Source organism: Lissotriton helveticus, chromosome 3_1 (assembly GCF_964261635.1).
Source record: "Lissotriton helveticus chromosome 3_1, aLisHel1.1, whole genome shotgun sequence".
In the NCBI taxonomy this organism is placed as follows: domain Eukaryota; kingdom Metazoa; phylum Chordata; class Amphibia; order Caudata; family Salamandridae; genus Lissotriton; species Lissotriton helveticus.
In genome coordinates, this window is record NC_136061.1 from 792049301 (window position 1) to 792072154 (window position 22854).

Below are 22854 nucleotides of genomic sequence, written 5' to 3' on the forward strand. Positions count from 1 at the left end.
AAACACAGAAAGACCGTCACTCATGCCCTGGTCACCAGCAGACTCGACTACGGCAATGCACTCTATGCTGGAATAAACAAAAACCTGACCCGCAAGCTACAGAACATCCAGAATGCCGTTGCAAGACCTCAACCAGCCAAAACACTGCCTACTCTCTCAGCACTAGTGCACTCTCCACTGGCTTCCCATCGAGGCGAGAATCACCTTCAAGATACTCACCTATGCACACCCATGCCCTCCACGGCACCGGACCAGCATACCTGAACAGCCCACTCAAATTCCACGCACGCCAACGGACCCTACGATCAGCCCAGCTCTCCTATACCCTGGCCCCCCACCTCAGAAAGACCAGATCGGGAGGCCGCTCCTTCTCCTTCCTCGCGGCCAAAACCTGAAACGCCTTTGTGCTCCAACTCAGACAGACAACATCGCTCCCCATCTTCGCAAGAAACCTCAAAACCTGGCTCTTTGACAGAGCCCTCCTTGATGAATTGGATCCTGTACCACCCCCTAGCGCCTTGAGACCCTCACGGGTGAGTAGTCATGCTTAACACATCCCTGATTGATTGATTGGTTGATATCCATCAGGGTGGCAGAGGACATTACTTCTGCCTCCCTAATGGAAAACTAACCTTCAAATTAAGAGATGACTTCCAGCCCAGCGGTCATGACTGTACATTGAAAGAAAACACCATCATGGCAGTTCCTTTCAATGTACAAAAAAAAATATTTGTGGATTGCCACCATTGTTTTGATGGCCATTCATCATCTTTTTTTCGAAGCAAACTACCAAAACACTAGGGGGAATAATTTTTTCTGTCCCCCACTATCAGAGTTTTTTCTTGTCAGTGATAGACAGGAAAACAAATTACATTATACTGTCATCCCTAAATAGGGTGCTTGGTGTAATGTTCTTCCTCTGATGGCCTCAACTCCATTGGGCTGTGGGTAGAAGTTTTACAGTGACGGATTCAACAGACCTCTGATGATGAAAATTTAAGGTTCAACCATCTCTAAATAGTTGGGCAGGCTGAGGGTTCGGCGGACAGGGTACATTTGTGGTACAGTACCCTATCCACCAAAATCTAAATTGGGCCTTAAATACAAATGGTATAAATCTTGAATGGGCAAAGGTGCAAAAAGTATCTGACCGGCAAGAGGACTTTGGTGGGCACAAAATTTGAATTTTCCTCCACAGTGCCTGTCTGTTCTGTTGCATAGATACCAGGGTTGAGTCTATGTGGGACTTGGCCCTTTTTGGCTAAAGTTCCCTAACCTTTTTGCTTTTCCCCTAGACCTTTTTTCGACATTTGTTACCAACTTAGATGTTCTGGACACTTTGCCACTGCTAACCAGTGTCAAAGTGTAAGTGTTCACTGTATAAATTAATGGTAATTGGTTGTCCATGATTGCTATGTTTGCCGTACTAAGTGAAGTCCCTTGTAAAGTGCGCTATGTGTGTCAGGGCTAGTAATACAAATGCTACTAGTGGGCCTGCAGCACTATTTTTGCCACCCACACAAGTAGCCTTAAAAAGGAAACTCAGGCCTGCCATTACAGGGTATGTACGCAATTTGTAAAACTGCCATGTTGTTCTGGCAAGTGCACTCACTTGCCAGAACTTACCCTTCCCTTTCTGTGCACTGAAGACACCCCTATGGCAGGTCTAGGGTCCCCCCTGGAAAGGGTGTAATGCTTGTGAAAGGGAGGACATGTACTAAGGTGTGTGTCATGTCCTGACAGTGAAATAATCTCCATTTCTTTTTTCACTGTAGAAAGGCCATCTTGCCCGTAGGATAGAATGGGAAGGCTGTGTAGTATGTTTTCCAGCCTATCTTCCCAAAAGCTTAAGATTGAAAGGTGAAGTTTAGTATGGCTGAACTCACCCTGCAATAACACATCTTTTTATGAAGATGGTTTTTGAATTATGTGTTTGTTAAACACTCTTCCAGAAGTGGCTGGGTTTTTGTGCTTTAAAACATTTCTGTGTGTCTCGGCCTGGTTGTGGATTAACTGGCTGGATTTGAAAAGGATAGAATCTGGGTAATGTCTTGACCCCGGGGAGGAGGTAAGACAGCACAGGCTGACCTGCATCTGGAGTGTAGGGGAGGAGGAGCCCTAGAGGTGAAGAGGCCTGGGCTGGTGCTATAAATCAACTGTCTCATCACCCGCTAAGTGATTAAGAATCCAGCCCCCCACTAATCAAAGGAAGAAGGTGTCATTGATAGGGAGGCAGCCAGAATAGGTTTTTAGCAGGGGTCAGTGCCCCCTGTAACACAAAGACTTCAAAGCCATTGAGGGGTATAACTATGCGAGCTGAAGCCCCTGAATGGCTTGATCAAGTGTGAACAAGACTGGAGCTACTTCGTAGTCAAGAGGACCTTTGCCAAGGAAGAAACAATTGAAGGGACTGATGGATAGGACTGCCTTTGCTGTGTGATCTGGGGCTGGCTTACAGTTTGCTGTTTCAACCAAGGAAAGGCTAAAGGGATTTTGCTGTGTGCTGTGTCCCCCTGCTTGAAGGACTTTGCTGTGTGCTGTGTCGTGAAGTAACTGTCCCCAATGGCCTGAGGTGAGCTAGCTCCCTGTTTTGAAACACAGGAACACAAAAGTTTCCAGAGAACACTCTCAGAGACACTGTGTGCATGTGCTCTGTCTAGCCTGAGACCTCCGTAAGTTGTGCCCTGTGATCTTAGGCACGTGGAGTTCCAAACGAGACTCAGCGACGCAGTGTGCGTGTGCTTGGTGCAGCCTGAGTCTTTCGAGAGGATAGTCCTGTGAACGTGTGCACCGGGAATCCAAGTATTTCTCAGCAACGCAGTGTGTGTGTGCTTGGTGCAGCCTGAGACTTTCACGTGGATTGGCCCGTGATCGTACACACGAGAAGGGCAAGTTTGTCTCAGCGATGCTGTGTGCGTGTGCTGTTTGCAGCCTGAGACCCTCGCAAGAGGTGCCCTGTGATCGGGGGTACCCAAAGATCAAGCGTGTCTCCAGCGACGCTGTGTGCGCGTGCTTTCTACAGCCCGAAACCTGCGCAAGTTTTGCCTGTGATTGGGGGCGCCAGAAGATAAAGTGTGTCTCCGTGACGTGGAGTGTGTGTGCTTTCTACCGCCGGAGACTGCGCAAGTTGTGACCTGTGATCGTGGGCACCAGAAGATCAAGTGAGTCTCAGCACGCTGCGTGTGTGTGTTGTGAGCAGCATGAGACCCGCGTGAGGAGTTGTCTGGTTATCATGCACCCGGAGTCCAATGAGTCTCATTGACTCTGAGTGCGGGTGTAGTATGAAACCTGGGTCCTTCCCATTGCCCAGAAATTCAGAGGGATTGCATCGGAGGCCCAAGTTGCTAGACGAGGAGAGGAGAGTGGGTTTACGCCCCCAGGTAATGTGTGTCGACTGCTGGGGTGGGGCGTGGGCTCAGAGGGAGACACACTCGGCCTATTTCTCTGTCCTGCAGCGTGGGCCTCTGCTTCGGCTCAGGTCGCGGCATGTGTGCCAAGGGAGTGGCAGCACCGAGGCTGGAGTGTGAAGCTGCATTTACTGTGTTATATCTTACCCATGTGGGGGGCCAACTGTGGGCAGAAACTAACCACAAGCCAGCACGAGTAGCAGAGAGACTGCCGGAGGCACCGTGAATGGTGCCGGAGTAAATTACGTATTTCATTATTCCTGCACAACGGAGTATCTGATGATTGTATGACGCATTGCCTTATTCCTGCACAACAAACTGTCTGTTTGTCGTATTGCCCATTGCATCATTTTTGCATAACAAACTGCCTGATAGGTGTGTTATGCATTGCACTGGTTTGCTTAACGAACTGTCTGATAGATGTGTTACGCTTTGTCTTAGTCCTGCATCACAAACTGCCGGATTGTCGTATTACACATTACATTAGTTTTGCATACCGGACTGCCTGATATATGTGTTCCGCATTGCATTCGTTTTGCAAACCGAACTGCATGATTACTGTATTATACTTTGCATTGCTTTTTCCTAACAGAGGGTCCGATTCACAGAACTAACTTAAGACAAAATGCTAAACTTACTACCATTTTGGTATTCACAGAAGGTACTTACTCATTTTGGAATTCACAGAAGGCGCTGACTCATTTCAGTATTCACAGAAGTTAGGAGTCCTAACTTAAGGACTCCTAAAGGCCTTCTGTGAATACCGAAAGTCTTAAAGTTAGGATTTTTCTAAGTTTAGGACTAGTAAAGTTAGGACTCCTAAATGCCTTCTGTGAATACCGAAAGTCTTAAAGTTAGGATTTTCTCAATTTAGGACTCCTAAAGTTAGAACTCCTAACTTTAGGACTCCTAAATGTCTTCTGTGAATACCGAAATTCTTAAAGTTAGGATTTTTTTCAGTTTAGGAGTCCTAAAGTTAGGAGTCCTAACTTTACTACGCCTAAACTGAGAAAAATCCTAACTTTAAGACTTTCCGTACTCACAGAAGGCATTTAGGAATCCTAAAGTTAGGACTCCTAACTTTACTACTCCTAAACTGGGAAAAATCCTAACTTTAAGACTTTCGGTATTCACAGAAGGCAATTAAGAGTCCTAAAGTTAGGGCTCCTAACTTTACTACTCCTAAACTGAGAAAAATCCTAACTTTAAGACTTTCCGTACTCACAGAAGGCATTTAGGAATCCTAAAGTTAGGACTCCTAACTTTACTACTCCTAAACTGAGAAAAATCCTAACTTTAGGACTTTCGGTATTCACAGAACGCAATTAGGAGTCCTAAAGTTAGGACTTCTAACTTCTGTGAATACCGAAATGAGTAAGTGCCTTCTGTGAATACCGAAATGAGTAAGTGCCTTCTGTAAATACCAAAATGGTAGTAAGTTTAGGATTTTGTCTTAAGTTAGTTCTGTGAAACGGGCCCACAGTATCTAAAGGGGACTGTACGCATTGCCTTACGGGGCATAACAGTTTACAACGTTGTTGCATTACGCACTGCATTACAGTAACTGTCCAAATCGCCAGATAGCCCTATTACGATCTGCATTATTCCTATTTTCTGAAACACATGATTGTTGCATAATGAACTGCATATTACGACATTAGGAGGACATAGGATTGTTTAGTTTAGCTCAATAGTATAGTTGGTTTAGTATTGTGTGGTCGCATCGTATATCTTTTGATAAACATACTTGTTTTTCTATGAAATTCATGTGGAGTCTATTTGTGGCGTCATCATTGGGTTGCTGTCAGCATAATTGCAAATGCTTTACACATTGGCCTAGAAGATAAGCCTGGCTGCTCATGCCAAGCTACCAGGGGGTGGAGCGAGGGCTATCTCTAGAGGAGACCTGTCTTTCCCTAACGTTGGGGGCTCTTGGGTCCCTGTTTGGCCTACGGTACCTACCTCAGCCAACCAAAGATCTGGGATTGCTGCTTTACAGAAATAAATAAACGTGAGGGTCAGATGTATGTAGGTAACTGATTACTAAGTAGCTCATTTTTGCAGTTCACTATTTGGTAATCACAAACACCCATGTATAAATGTGTGTATGACATATATTGCAATTCCCAGTGGGACGCAAGTAGACCTACTTCATGAATACTAATGAGGTGTGTCTCGGTTTGCGACCCATTGGGAATCACAAAAATCACAGGGATGGTGGCCTGCAGGGGTCAGCAGATTACCAGGTCTGTGATTGCTTTTCAATACAGCATTTTTTTTTTATTCAACCTGTTTTCCTTTAAGGAAAATGGTATGCGTTAAAAAAAATAAAAATAAAAATATTTATTTTCATTTTTTAAGACTAGGCAGTGGTCTGTGGGTCCACTGCCTGCTCTCAAATAATGTTTTTACAAACATTCAAAAAGGAGAAAGGGTCCCCTTGAGGGCCCCTTTCCATTTGGGAATGGATTAACACCGGTAAATTGCAAATGCTTTGTGTCCACATTTCAGTCACAAAACATTCATACATACCACTGCGATTCATTAATATGACGAGATGCCCTAAACATAACCCTTCCTAATACTGAATCACAAACCCAAATTGCAATTCTATAATAGGTTACTAAATTGCAATTGGGCCTTTGAACATTTAAAAATGCCTTTTTGTATTCTCGAACTGCCCTATTCTGCAAATCGGGCCATTTGCAAATGTACAAAAAGCTTTGTACATCAGGCGCTAATTACGTTACAAAATGTAGGAACATCAGCTGCATGAAGTGAGGGGTACACTGAGAAATTAGAAGCAGCAAGTAAGAACCAGTCAGACCAGCATTGAAGGCCAAGGGGCAGGGATCAGTCACTGTGTCGTGGTGAGCCTCAGCTAGGCCTACCAGTGCTAGGGGTTCGCCCTTCTTTGCACAAAGTCCTCAGACCAATAGGAAGAAGTTGGCATGGAAACTGCAATACAAAACAAAGTACTTTATTAACCTCAAGAGGTGGAACTACATTCACAAAACGCCCTTCGGTAGTGTATGAAGTAGCATACCGAACAGTAGGAACTTGGACCTTTTATTCCCACACATGGGCTCAAAAGAAGGCGGTATAAGAACAGAAAGAAGGTTTTATGTACATATAAGGTCACACAGAAAATGCACAATCAACAAGTGGAAGGAGCTAGCAGGTTGAACTACATTCACAAAACACCCTTCGGTAGTGTATGAAGTAGCACACCGAACAGTAGGAACATGGACCTTTTATACCCACACATGGGCTCAAAAGAAGGCGGTATAAGAACAGAAAGATAGTTTTATGTACATATAAGGTCACACAGAAAATGCACAATCAACAAGTGGAAGGAGCTAGCAGTTGCTAATTCTAGTAAACACATCCTGACAGTTACAGACTAATGACAGCTGCATAGACAGCTGCAAGCTCAACTGAGCATGTGCAAAGTAGAAGAGGCTAAAAATAATTTGTCACTAAGCAGAGTACAAGAGTAGAAGTCAGAAAGGTAGGACAGAGCACATGGTGAGCACGTGGTAGCACATGGCATACAAAATGGCTGCCAAATCCAAGATGGCTTCAGCTAGATGCTAACCCCGATCGCTGCCAAATTACAACAGATGACCCTTTTAGCATTAGCTGAAGACATTCGTTCATTTGGGGTAATCTAAATATGCATCCTGTATATTAATTTGCATAATTTGCATAATTTCTTTATTCAGCATATGTTGGGCCTTTATTTCTTCAACATTTCGCTTAGCAGGTGTACAAGCAGTAATGCACATAGAGCAAAGCCAGGGACCACATTGTATACATACACAGCATGTACATAGTAACACCAGTAGTATACATAGAATAGTCAGTAGCTTCCAGCCCCAAGTGACAAATAGTGACCAGAACCAGCTCTCTGCAGCAATGTTATGCAGTTTGGATATTGCGTCAAATACTGAAGGTGAGTGATCCGGAATGTAAACACAACAGCTGCTGCCAGTGATGCGACATGCACCTCCTCGATCAGCTAGAACCACGTCAAGAACCATATGATTTTGGAGTGCTACAATCCTTGCAACTTGCAGCTCTTCTGTAATGTTCCCAAGTGCCATAGCTGTCTGATTGCTAACAGCTTCCACAACACGTGTCAATCGCCTTATCTTTCTACTGTTTAAGGCAACACCCACAAAGAAAAACAAGCCCAAATTAAAGTCGACATATTGTTGCAAAGTGGTGTCAGTCTGATCAACCTCATCTGTACTTATTGTTCTTTTGTATCTGTTCTTAGAGATATCATTATATATCTTAAAGTCTCTGTGATACGATGGAGGTGCCAGGAACACAGGGGGTAACAGAAAGGACACATAACATACTCCGGACCATCCAATTGGGAGTTGGTAATATCCCTTAATACCGCATACAAAATATGTATTATGTGACGATGTAAAACTACTATTATTAGCACCTTCAATAGTTAATGTCACAGTAAACTCACTCCTTCCCACTGGAATTTTCCTAACACTTCCTATACATAAATCTGCTTTGGCTCTAGTCACAGAAATTACATATGGTCCAGTGTTCTTTATAGGTCTTGTGTTCGTGAAAACATATGGTACAGAAATATTGTCAGGTCGATACTCTTCCCATTCCGATTTAGTTCCTTTAGCTTGAGGGTAACCATCTTCATCAGGGTAACACTCTTTATTAAGGTGATGATTAATCCTGCCAACTATCAATTTCTTTGAAGCAATCAAAAGCGTAACCAAGCTTGACAAGAACCATTGTGCGAGAAAGGAAGAGGAATAAAAGGTGTTCCCCCTTTCCTCTGGTGAGCAGGTATCATCGCACACACCCAACAGTCTGTAGGGAAAACAACCTTTACAACGCAACTTTTAAAGCGCACTACCATTACAACGAAACTTTTACAACACAACATCCATTACAACGCATGCTATTACAACGCAACCATTACAACGCATGACACTACAATGCACACCACTACAACGCATGTCTTTACAACACAGTCATTACAACGCATACCATTACAACGCATTACATTATCATCCAACACGTACCCTACTGTTGCACTCCCTGGAATTAGAATAGTAATTTTTACCCCTACACTATCCAACACTTACCCTACTGTTGCACCCCCTGGAGTTAGAATAGTAATTTTTACCCCTACATTATCCAACACTTACCCTACTGTTGCACCCACTGGAGTTAGAATAGTAAATTTTACCCCTACACTATCCAATACTTACCAAAACATGCAATGTAATGTTATGCGTTGTAATGGTATGTGTTGTAAAGGTATTATGCGTTGTAATGGAATGCGTTGTAAATGTAGTTTTTCAATTTTCGTTGTAATGGCATGCGTTGTAATGGAATGCATTGTAATGGATGTTGCGTTGTAAAAAATGCGTTGTAAAGGTATGCGTTGTAAAAGTGTGCGTTGTAGTGACATACATCCATCTGTAGTATTCGTGGCATTATGGGTGTGATGCACCATCTGAATGAACGTGTTGTTCACGTAGGATTGTCGATGCTTCTGCTCATGGTAGGAAAGCGTAAAGTAATGATGCTCAACTAGTTCAGGAGTAGATGCAATCAGCAATTGTCGGCCAGGAGCCACTTTCTCTACGAACCAAGTTATTACTGCTATAGCCACCATAGCAACAACAAACCCTACAACCCAAATGATCCTTTTGTTATTCATTTTGGCAATAGCAACAGTTGATCTCTCTGCAGACAATATTTGTTCGTTGTTGAAGGCAATCGTTGGAGCTTTAAAGACCTGGGCAGCCGTTGAAATCTTCACCAAAGGTCAAGACGGGTGTCACTGCGCAGGACTGATCCCCCCCATGCCACATCGGCACTCCGTTTCACCAACCTAGGACAGCAGCTCAACCAGTCTTTTTCAACAAGGCAGATTCTTTCCTTGGTCTCAGTTGGTATCGCGATACTCCAGGGATCGTGTGGTCTGGGAAGTCTCCCTCAGATTCATCAGGTGGAATTGCATGGCCCTTCTCCGTTTCCAGAATCTCTCGATGATCGGTCAACACAGCAGGTTTCACCAAGGCAGGCGACACTCGCTTGCAGTGAGTGCTGTGGACCCAATTCTTTCTGTTTGTCACTCGAACCACTGCCCTCGTTGGTAGGAGCACCTTCTCCGGTCCTCGCCACCTCGGTTCCAAGCTGTTCGATCTCTCGAAGGCCTTGACCATCACATGGTCTCCAGGTCTGAGTTTGTGGGCCTCACCTGTAGATGTGTCAGGAAGAGGTTCTCGAACCTGGTGATGAATAGAGATCAAACTATCAGTCAACTGTGCCAAATAATAAATAAGCAGTAGGCAATTTCCACTTATTCATCTCTTTGTTACGCCAACAGCCCTCATCGTCCAACATTCCTTCTTTAGACCATTGCTCAAGTTCTTCCACAGAGGCAGATCTCTGTATATCTAATACTTCTTGTCTAGCATCATGTCAACACTCAGCTTGTGATTTCACTACGTACATAGATATAGTACTTCATTGCATCGCAGTCTCATGAGCTATGCGGTCTGCAAAGGCGTTGCCTTGTCCTGTCTTATCAATCACTTTCGTGTGTGCGCTACACTTAACAATAACTATTTTCTTCGGATATGTCAATGCAGTCAAAAGATTATGCATTAATTCTCTGTTCATTATCTGCATCCCGTGGGATGGGGATGTAAGAAAGCCTCATTCCTTCCAGGGTAGGCCAAAATCATGGGCCACTCCAAAAGCATAGCGGCTATCTGTATGGATGTTCACACATAAATCAGGGCTAAGTTCACACGCTTGTGTCAAAGCTATTAACTCAGCTGTTTGAGCCAACTTTTGTGGTATACGAGCTATCTCCACTACTGTTTCAAGTGTCTTAATTGAATATGCAGCTGAAGTCGTGCCATCTGGTAACTTCAAACTGGACCCATCAACTCGAAGTTCCCCATCTAGATCTAAAAGGGGTATATCTTGCAAATCGACGCAACCCTTTTTCTGTTCCTCAGTAAGGAAGATACAGTCATGAGATCCTGTGACTGAGTCTGAGTCGCAGGATATGTCAACAAAGTAGCTGGGTTCAGTGTAGCACATCTCTTCAGTGTAATGTGAGGGGCCAACAATGTCAATTCGTATCCTGTGAGGCAAGGACTAGTTAAGTGTTGGGTTTTAGTCTGATTCGAAAGGGCATCGACCGCATGGAGTACTAGCACCAACAGTTTGTGTTACAAAACTATCCCTTCACTCTGACGTATGGACAGAGCTGTTGCTGCAACTGAACTTAAGCACCAAGGCAATGCACGAGCAACAGGGTTAAGAACCACTGAAAAATATGCACAGGGATGCTGCTTGTCACCGTGTGTCTGTACTAAAACTGACAATGCACACCCATCTTTCTCGTGTACATAGAGTGTAAAAGCCTTTGTGTAATCTGGAGTGCCTAACACTGGTGCAGAACAAAGAGCTTGTCGTAGCTGATGAAAAGATTCCTGGCTTTCGTCTGTCCATGGAAGGGGCATTGGAGTGTCTTTAGTCAAAAGTGCTAGCAAGGGTTTAACGATGTGTGAAAAACCTAATATCCATTGCCTGCAGAACGAGGTCAAACCAATGAATGCACGAACATCTTTCTGAGTAGAAGGCACTGGTGTGTCTAAAATTGCTTGTATGTGATCTGGTGTAAGTGCACGCCCCTCCTTAGACAGAAGGTGACCTAAGTAGGTAACCTTCGGTCTACAGTATTTCAATTTCTTCTGTAACACTTTATGGTGGTGTGTAGCAAGAAAAGAAAGTAGAGACAAAGTACATTTTTCACACTGCTCAGGCGTATCGGCTGCCAACAAGATGTCATCGACATGTTGTATGAGAGCCACTCCTTCAGGCAAAGTAAAAGAATCAAGTTGTCGTTTCAGTGCTTGACTGTAAATGCTTGTACCCTTGAGGAATTCTACTAAATATGTACGATCTATTATTCAAAGTGAAACCGAACAAATATCGGCTATCAGGATGAATAGGAATCGAGAAGAAAACATTCTTCAGATCTATTACCAAAAATGTAGTTGCTGTTGGAGGAACTAAGGTAAGCAGTGTCGTTATGTCAGAAACCACTTTTTGCAGTACTACAATCTTGTTGACTTCTCGTAAATCAATAATAAATCCGTAAATCCTAGTGTCAGTGTCAGTGTCTTTTTTCAAAATGGGAAGAATAGGACTATTGCAAACATTATAAGGAACTTCTTCCACAAACCCCACCTTAATCAAATCATGGACAATGTGTATAAGTGCTTCTTCGCCTTCTTGAGATATTTTATATTGAGGCAATCGTGGCAGTGAAGCACCCTCCTTGACACTAATATGTACTGGCAGAATAACCATTTGCCCTACATCAGTATCTGAAGTAGCCCACAAAGTACTAGGAAGTGAAGCTAATGCAATGTCCTCTTTAACAATGCAGGATCTCTCAATCATGGGGTAGTTGTCATTCAAAATGACATGTACTCCTTCCGGAGAACATCGTATCGTAGCCCTAAAATATTTGAGCATATCAAGACCCACAATATTGTCTGGTGTTTTTGGAGAAAGCAAAAATGGGCATGGAGCAGTAAATTTATCAACATGGAATGCAAGTTGTTGTGACGGTGGGCTAAGGGAAGGTGTTCCATCGAAACCAATCGATGTAATAGTTAAGCCAGACAGAGGAGCCCTCGGAACCAAGTGTTTAGATAAGGCGCTATGAGTAGCTCCTGTATCAACCAGGAACTGATCAGTAGAACCCAAAACATGTGCTGTAACATAGGGACCCTTCTGATCTACTGTAACTTCAACTGATTATTTACCCCATCCTAGGCAATCCTATGCATAAACTGAATCCTTGAAAATCAGACAGCATATAATCGGACATTTGATATTGATTTTGTCTGTCAAAAGTGTTAAACCCATCCTGTCCACGCATATTAGAATCAAACCTAGCACGATCATCCATGCTTCCTCTAGGTTCTGGATATCCTGAACGATTTCGCATTTGTCTCCGTCCGCGTGGATACTGCTGAGCATGTAGTGCCGGACAATCGGAAACCCAATCTCCAAATTTCCTGCAGTACGCACACTGGTCGACAGACAAATTTGAGCGAGTATAAAAGGGGAAGGACGAACCATAAGATCCACGTCCACCTCTATCATTGCCTCTAGAAGGCAGACCATAAGCCTGAGCCAAAATAACCTTAGTTTTTAACTCTTTAGTCTTTTTAACCTCACTGCCCTTCGCTTCTAACTCCTGTTGTTTGTAATACTGAGCCATAGTTAAAAGGGAAACCGGAGAAGAGGTAGTCCATGAACTCTCACTGGCATTTAGGCGACTAGATATTCCTGGCAGCAGGTTGGCGACATATTTATCAACAAACAGATGCCTGCCCGTGTCATCTGTCAATGACTGGCCACTAAAATCGTGGAATGCCTCTTCAATGCGTGTAAAGAAGTCAGAAACCGATTCATTTACCTTTTGCTTACAAGATGCTAATACTGTCCAGTCTATCTTTTTAGGAGGAATAATTGTCTTTAATTTTACTATAATAGCCGTGGGGACATCTAATATTAACTGACATGGTTTCTGTGCTGGTTCCCTTTCTTCATCTATTCGTTCTAAATCTTTCCATTCCGCACCAAAATCTGTACGATCATTAACTTTATGAACAGTTCTCCACATATCAGGCGGTAATATCAATCCGAAAAACAGGTCTATATCAGGCAGAGTCAGAGTACAAGAGCAAATAGCACCCTCAACTTCCTCATAAAAAGCTGCTGGATTCTTCCGTGGATCAGGTAATGCAGTTTTAAAAGCCATGACATGAGCTCTATTCCAAGGAGTGTAAACCCAATTATAAACAAAATAACCCTTTGCATCAGTAGAATCCTTATCAACACTAGTTCCCGTGCCTCTAGGAGGAACATACATAAGGTGCGGCTTCCCGCATAGGTTTCGCATGAACTATCATAGTCTTATCTGTTCCGAAGATAGAAGCTTGTGCCACGCCGGTCTGAGATGTTTGTGCAGCTGCTGCTGCCTTTTTATCCTCTGAAAAAACGAACTGCATCAGCACGAAGTTTAACCAAACGTCTGATTGTATCAGCCACCTGGGAGAAGACAAAAAGACCTTCACTCATTTGCTTACAGATATTTGCTATATCATCAGGCTCCAATTCCTCGGAATGTCTCCTAAACCACTCAATGACCTCTGCAGCAAATACCTCGGTAAAATATATTTGCTCCCTTTCCTGCCAATCTTTCATGTCATCTAAAAGTTCAGAAGCAGGGGCAACACTACGAACGGCTTTACGAGCAGCAGATCTAATTTCAGACGCACGCTCAGCGGACAACATAGAATGAGTTTCCCCTGCTTTCTCCTGCTCTGTAGAAGAGTCTTCATCTGACTCATGAGGAGCAGAAGGAAGAGTATACGGAGGCGGAGAACGGTCTAACAAAAGAGAATCATCTTGGAGTTTATTAAGGATAGGATAGAGAGGTGTACGAACAGCATATTGTCCATTTACCTGTAAATGACACTCCCTATCTCCTCTCTCTTTAATTTCTTTAATTTTTTTATTTTTCATTTCTAATGCTTTCGCATGAATGCTCTTACACTGTTCCTTTTCAATCAAGGCTTGCTCACGCTTCATTCGTTCACGTTCTTCATCCTCCCACATACATACACAATCAAACATGTCTTGCCTAGCCTTTCGCTTAAACATTCATTGTTCCACATACTGAATCTTCCGCAAATCAAATGATCAATGCGTAGGCCAACGCAACTCCGGATCCTTACGAGTATATTTATTCCATAACGTGCTGTACATTATAGAAGAAATACCATATTTAATATACATATACCTAGTAGGTGTCCCTTCTGGGAGAGCTAGTTTTGCTTCATCAACTCCAAAACTGGTACCATTACAAAAGCAACACATTCTACGAATTGTGCTAGAAACAGGCATGCCAAAAATAGTGCAGAATATGCAGTATTATATCCAAAGTAGCACTTAAAGTACTCTTGTACGTTGTGCCGTTCAAATCAATTCAAAACAGAGAAATTTCTCCTCATTACCTGCCTATATAAATTGCAATTTATATACATCAACTACTCACATATCCCAAATTAGCCAATACAAATTCCAAAAGCCACAGCAAGCGTCGCAGAACGACCTTACCAATCCCATGCGTCCAGATTCCAACTGCCAAGTTCTTGACTCAACCAAATGGTCACTGCACGGCGAATCAACAGAAGAGATCTTAGCCGAGGACCGGCACCACCTGGATGGTCAGATCAGAAAGAGAGGAAAAATGCTGTGGTTTGCCAAGACGCGGGTCTCCTCGGGCAATGATCGTCCGTAGCGAGTTTCCAATCCTTCGTTTCGACCACTCCTTTGGGCATCCGAGTCGCTGATGAGCCCCACTGGTTGGGCACCAATGTGTCGTGGTGAGTCTCAGCTAGGCCTACCAGTGCTAGGGGTTCGCCCTTCTTTGCACAAAGTCCTTAGACCAATAGGAAGAAGTTGGCATGGAAAATGCAATACAAAACAAAGTACTTTATTAACCTCAAGAGGTGGAACTAAATTCACACAACACCCTTCGGTAGTGTATGAAGTAGCACACCGAACAGTAGGAACATGGACCTTTTATACCCACACAGGGGCTCAAAAGAAGGGGGTATAAGAACAGAAAGAAGGCTTTAGGTACATATAAGGTCATACAGAAAATGCACAACCAACAAGTGGGAGGAGCTAGCAGTTGCTAATTCTAGTAAACACATCCTGACAGTTACAGACTAATGACAGCTGCATAGATAGCTGCAAGCTCAACTGAGTATGTGCAAAGTAGAAGAGGCTAAATATAATTTGTCACTAAGCAGAGTACAAGAGTAGACAACAGAAAGGTAGGATAGAGCACATGGTGAGCACGTGGTAGCACATGGCATACAAAATGGCTGCCAAATGCAAGATGGCTTCAGCTAGATGCTAACCCCGATCGCTGCCAAATTACAACAACCGTTGCAAGCTGAATGTGATCTTTCCCATTCCCTCGTAGAAGGACATTACTTCTGTATTTCTATGAAGACCATTTTCAGGGTCATTGATATCATTAGTTGAAAGCAGTTCGTTACAGAAACACACACACACACACACACACACACACACAGACACGCAGACACTCAGACACGCACACACACACACACACACACATATGCACATGATAGAAGAGATCTACTTTTTACCCAATGCAAGTATAACATGCAGAGAATTCTATTGAGGAAAACTGAGGGGACATCTGTTACTTATTAAACTTCTACATAAATGGCTTAGTCCTGCTCCAACGATGCCCCCTTGAGGAGAAGATATTGTGGATGTGAGATTCAGATTCACATGACCTGCTGTTTGGCAATATTATAAGGAAGGGTATGCAAAGAAGCAAAGTCACCTAACTCATAAATTTTTAAAAATCTTTGTAAAGTTCAATGCTTGTAAACTTTAAAAGAAGACATACAACAGTAGCTTCTGTGAGTTTCATAACAGCAGAAAGTACTGCTGCAGAGAGGGTCTGCTCAAGCTCAAGAGTGATACCACTTGGGAGCCACCTACGTTCCCATGCTATGGGCCCCCAACACAAAGTCCCTCACTCCAGATTCTAGGTGTACGAGCTTAGCCTGGAGCTCAATCCTGTCCTGCAGGATCATGGCCCAAGTCCAACCTGTGCCCCACCCTAACTTCACCATCTTTGACCACCCCAGAGCTGACCTGCTCTCTCAACTATTCCTTGCACTCTTCACTGGCACATTGCACCAGAACAGTTGCAGTCTGCTACAATTTCCTGCTCAAGAATGTCCTGCACAGAGAAAATCCTAGTGTCTCAAATGATCAGGATATGTGGGCTTGGGCTCTAAAAGTCACCTCAGAGAACTGGGCAAAGTGAGGTAACAACAGCCAACTTGACCAAGGACAATGTTTCCTGATGACAGAGAGGTACTTAAAAGCTTTGGCCACCACAATTATGAGTACCACATTTTGCAGGCATAGTGTGAATTTTGTAGAGGCTGGCCAGACCTGCAAGACTTCTGCTGGTTGGAGTGCCTCTATTAATGTGCCCTTGAAATATTAATTACCCATATGTACTTTGTAATAGGAGGTACTGGACTCATTGAGATTACAATTTGTTGTGTTTCACATGGAAATTTCGACTGCTGAAAGCAGCTTAAGTGTCCATTTGAGACAACAGGGAAATGTAAACAGTAATCAACACAGAAACACCGATTTCCACAAATTATTCTTCAAAAACTTGAAATCCCTGTAGTAGATTCCCTGCTCCTTGAATTACCAGGATCCCTGGTAAACATAATTACATCAATTTAAAATGATGCCCTTTGGAGTTCTCAATTCAAATAATTGAACTAAAGCACCCAAAAACCACTGACCTTACAGGGCAGGAGTCATGGGTTGCAGCAGCACAATACACAAAACAGGGCAAGCAGGACGGCAGTGCAGCACTACAGACAATGGAAAGCATTAATGAGGGGATAGGACCTTGCACATAGACAACAGAGAGCTGAAGGGAAAGAGGCGAGGGCAGCAATTTGAATATACCAGACAGACAGGAAGGACAGTAGCAGCATAATTGACCAAGAAGGGCAGGCGGTAGGTGTCAGGAGCATGACAACGGTTCAGACAAGACACAAGACAGGAGGGAGGCACATGGAAAAATAGGGCAGGGGGCAAGGGCACGGGTGGGGCGAGCTGACCATGAAGAGCAGGCAGTATGGGCACTGGAAGCACAATAAACAGTGGAGGACAACAGTGATAGTATAATAGCATACATACAGAAAACTAAGGGAAGGTAGGAGAGGGCCAGGGAAAGCAAGCTGACCACACACGGCAGGGGGAAGAGGCTGTGACAGAAGAGAGGACCATGCATGGCAAACAGGAAGATTAGTGGCAGCACAACGACCACAGTGGGCAAAAGTGAGGAGGCAGCGGCATGCTGAAATGACAGAAGGGAAGGGTAGGGGCTGGATACAACAAGAGAGAGCAGCGAAAAGGATTTTACAACAGACCACGCAGGGCAGTTAGAAGGAGCAGTTGCAGCATGACTGAGCATGGAAGGCAGGCGGGAGTAGCAGCAAAATGGACCATGCAGGACAGAAGGGGGGGATAGGGACATGGAACCCACACAGGCAGGGTGGCAGGGACATGCAGCAGAGTAGATAAGAGGGGCAGTGGCAGGTCCATGGAACATGGTGGGCAAAAAAGAGGGAGCAGGGACATGCACACAGGCATCAGAAGGCAGGGGGAAGGAGAGTAAGAGTAGCAAGCTAAGCACAAAGGCTGATCAGGAGAGCAATTATGGGTTATAAAATCGGTTGATGCAGGACAGGAGGAGTGGGCAGGGAAATCAAGCTAAATGGAGGGCAGTGGAAGCACATCGTACCATGCAGGGCAGGAGAGAGGGGGTTGGTGCATGGACTCACACAACAGACGGTGCGGAGAAGATGAATAGGGCCGGAAGCTAACTGTTCAGGGTAGGCTGGAAGGGCAGTGGCAGAGCACTGGCCATACAAGTCTGTAATGAGGGAGCAGGGGCATGGACTTGGAAAATGAATGGCAAGGAGGAGAGGGTGCAGGAGCAGCAAGCTTGGGTGGGAGCAGAAAATCACTCAAAAAAACAAACGTTACAGGAATATTTTAGTTAGGAAATAGAATTTAAAGAACATAGAAATTCACTGAAAAAACAAAGGTTACATGGAAGTTAGACTCCGATTTCACCCGTACAAAATCAGTGAAATTCAGCAGTTATAGTTACCTGAGCTAACCATAACTTATGCTCCCGTAATGCACTGCTTATGACCTCATGTATTACATCATTCATGACATGGTCAGTGACATCACTCATGACATCACTGATGACATCTCAAATGACTTCACTGATGACATCATACAGTGATTGTCTGTGTTTTCTAAAAGTTACTGAGTGTTAAACATATCTACTATTGTAAGTGGCTGTGGAAGTGTCTATATAGGTTAGTGAGTGGATGTGAGAGTGGTGTATAGAAGAGTGAGTGTGTATGTGAGAGACTGTATACATGAGTGAGTGGGTGTGTGAGTTCTGTATAGGTGAGTGAGTCGGTGAGTCAGCGGGTCTATGAGTAAGTGAGTGGATGTGTGAGTATTTGTATGGGTGAGTGAGTGGGTGTGTCAGTGGGTGTATGAGTAAGTGAGTGGCAGTGTGAGCATCTGTATGGGTGAGTGAGTGGGTGTGTAAGTGAGTGTAATGGTGAATGAGACACTTAAAGAGTGACTGTATGGGTGAGTGTATGTGTGTGTCAGTGGCTGTAAATGGTGAATTGGAGGACAATGAATGTCTGTATTGATGCCTGAGCAGGTACATAAATGCACATGGATTTTTAGGGTCATTTTTATTATCTACTCATCTTTACAACGTGGGCTGACCTGTGCTGAGGGTCGTTTCTCCTGCCTCGGCTTCTGTTGCCGAGGCGCTGTGATTTTGTTTGCTGTTTTGCCTTGGGACGCGGCTCTTGGCCCCGAGCTGCCATCGTTTGCACCAGGACCCGCCCTCCGCCCACACCGCTGCGGGACTGCGAGGCACTCCAACACCTGAAGCCTCTTCCCGCAGCGACTCCGCCCCCCACCCGGTGTGTCTGTATAACTTTCGCAGCACCCGCTGCGCGGGTGCTACTCATCTTTACAACGTGGGCTGACCTGTGCTGAGGGTCGTTTCTCCTGCCTCGGCTTCTGCTGCCGAGGCGCTGTGATTTTGTTTGCTGTTTTGCCTTGGGACGCGGCTCTTGGCCCCGAGCTGCCATCGTTTGCACTAGGACCCGCCCTCCGCCCACACCGCTGCGGGACTGCGAGGCACTCCAACACCTGAAGCCTCTTCCCGCAGCGGCTCCGCCCCCCTCGTCTAGGAGGTTATAATCAGTCTACTTGTCTCGCGCAGCGGGACGCGCGCGGGACGTAGCTCGGGGCGAAGCCCGGGCTAAGGGCGGGCCCTCTGAGGCCCTCGTAGGCCAGAGTAGGCTGGGCTGGGCCCACCCCCTAATATCTGCTGTTTGGTAGCCTGTGCCCTGCCACGTCGAATATGTCTACAGAAGAGGAAACCCCTGGAAAAAAAGGAAGGTTACGCAATGGGTCATTGGACAATTATTTCTCCAAGGTTCAGAGTGAGGGTGAAAAGGACTCTATTTTAGCCGAGCGTAGGGCCGAGCGGCGTCGCTCAATTGAGAGCATGAAACACACACCCCTTAGCGACAGCTCCCTGATTGTTGTGACCCGGGAGGAAGGCTCTGTAGATTTGAGTGGGGATAATGCTAGTCAGGAAGGCGTTCCTCTTTTGTTTCGTGATTTTGTATCCACACCTTGCTTGCCCTCGGATAACATTATAACTGTTTCTCCTACCCCTAGTCCTAGTCGCATCACTGCCATAACCAAGCCTAGGAAACAGAAACCTAAGCATTTAGTTGCTGCCCAGATTCATTGCCCGCCACCTAGTAAAAAAAGGAGGAAACTAAGGGTGGCACCAGGTAAAGCTAAAATCTTGCATACTGAATTTGGTAAAGGGGCAAAAACCCTCAATACAACTATGACTACCCTAGCAGAGGGGTCGGAGTCTACACCAGCAGTAGTTCCACCACTTGTAAATAGTTCACTAGAAGCAGTTGCACAGGCTGTGGTTCCTGTCAGCAATGCTGGAGCCACAGTACCAGCTACTCCCCCTCCCCTAACACTAATAGGGAATTTGGAGTTTTTGCTGAGATCACTCCTATTACCTATTAATGAGTCCATTAAAAAGGTGGAAATCAGACTGACCATACTGGAAACTGCCATATCTAGCATGGTTACTATGACTAAAACTCAGGGGAATGGGAATGGGGTGGAACACCCTACACCTATAGCCAGGCCCCCTTCTACCACCGTTCCAAAAAATCCAACTGTATCAGCTCAGGCGGCCATAAATACCACGCAACAACAGGGTAGGGTTGATTTCCCCTCTCAAAACCCATTGCCTCCAAAACAGTTAAATGCACCTGTAATTGAAAAGGGTGGTGACCCAAAAAAAAAACAGGCCCAAAGGCCCCGTCAAGTAAAAACAACCAGAACGACCATGGGGTAGGTAGCTTTAATAGAATACCACGGAAAAAGGTGCCTCAAGTGGAGATTCCCCCAGAAGCAGTGCCCTATGTGGTAGTTTTGACTGGGGTCCCCCCGTTAGCAGAAAACAAGAAGGAGGGATACGCAGATCTCAAAAATAAAATTATCCATTGGTTGAGGACTTACAGGCCGATAGCGCCCAATATAGATGGGGATATAGTGCACGTCAGACGGCTTAACTGGCTGGGGAGTAGAACTAAAGATATAGAGGGAGACCTAGTGGTGGTCAACTTCAGAGACCCCAGAGCATCAGACTATATCTTAAACTGGCCACCTGGAATCGGGGAAACTTGCATTATCCCTCGGGCCCTAACTTATTTCTATCCCAGGATTGAGGCTATTCCTCCCAAATATCCAATTAAGTTTCAAACATTCAGGCCACCCCTCACCGTGCCATACAGCAACAATTATCCCCAGTATGGCCAACATTTTGCTCCGGTGCCTGAACAGCACTCCGCCTGGTCTACGGTGCCTTATAGACACAGGTTGAACCATGACAGCAGGATGGAACATCTAAGACCCTTCACTCCCCTGGACACCTACAATCGGTTTTCGCAGCTCTCAGGGCTGGAAAATTGCGATTGAAGTTTAGCGACCATGGGGGTGACATGCGAACATCTTGGGGAGGAGGCCCCACGTCTTCGTGGCAGTATAGATGCAGGGCAAGTTAGTCCACCTCTAGTACAAATTGCCATTACTAATAACATTACTGAGGCTCCTATGATAGTCGAGTCTATGGCCAGCACTTCTAGTTGTCCTGTAAACCCTACTCCCTTGGCCCAAGACGGGGACTGCTGTATGACCATGGTGGACAATGAGGGTGCGAATAAGGGGCAACACACCACAATGCCCAAGGGTCGGCGGGTAATAAACCTCCTATCTTGGAATGTTGCGGGGTTAAAAAGGAAGTTAGATCTACCAGAGTGGCACACGTTCATTGAGAGGTTCGATGTGTGCCTATTTCAGGAAACCTGGAGCCTATTACCCTTATATAAATCAGGGTATATTACCCACTTTTTACCTGCAGTAAGTAAAGGAAAGGGTAGACCAGCGGGGGGCCTCATGGTTTGGATTAAAATAGAGCTGGACTGGGTGGTAACATGCCACAACTTGGAGTGTAGGGACATACTCCACCTCTCTTCTAGAGGGAATGCGGAGAGTGGTAGGCTAGACCTCTTTAATGTTTATGCCAGAGGGTCATCAGGGGACATCGCCTCCTTAACTTTAACAGCTCTGGACTCTGCCCTAGCTAACTGCCCTTTATCTGCAAAAATTATCGTGGGGGGAGACTTCAATTGTACGTTTGAACCTCTCCTCGGGGACGACCCCCTGGGTATTGAAGATGAAGATTCAAACTGGTCCATCCCAACTCTATCCCTGCCCCCCATTAGGAAATGGTCAGCTAGGGCAATTCAAATTAATGCATTAACTAGGGACCACAAGTTAAGAGCCCTTAATGGCAGGACTATATCTGACCAGGCAGGTGCACTGACCTTCAACAGACTTACTGGGCCATCCCGAATTGACTACATCCTAATTGATGTTAGTTTTTGGGCAGACCTTATTGACATGGAAGTGCTACCAAGTCAGGATAGTGACCATAACCCCCTGTGTTGCAAGTTTAATTGGGGCATCCTTAAAGATAGTAGGGTGAATGCCCCACTAAAAACAACTAAAGAGATTATCCATATAACAACAATCGTAGATTGAAATGGGATAAGGCTAACCTGAAGGAGGATGACCTAGGGGCAATTAAATCCCTGGTAGAGGGCCTGTCCTCTGATTTGGAGGCCTGGGTCTGTGAAAATGAGATTAGTACGTCGCCGCACTCTTCCCTCGACTCAGCTTATAAGGCTACAATAGATCATGTCAGCCAATTCTTTATCTCGAATGGTAAAAGCCACAGGAAACTGATTACACCTCCCACTGCTAAAAAACCTTGGTATACCGATCAGTGTAAGGGCAAAAGGAAAAATCTGACAAAAGCCCTGCTTTCTGGGGATCCTTTGCTGGTTAGAGCGGCCAGGAAGGAATACCTAAAAGTACTATCGCTGGCTAAACGCGAGTGGGAGGAACAGCATTGGCAGGACCTAGCCAACGCCGTGAGCAGAAGGAACCCGAATCTTTTTTGGGATCTGATTAATAGAACAAGGCAGAGGAAAATGCAACCATTAGCAGCACACATAACCAGCCAGCAATGGTTTAATCATTTTTCATCCCTATATGG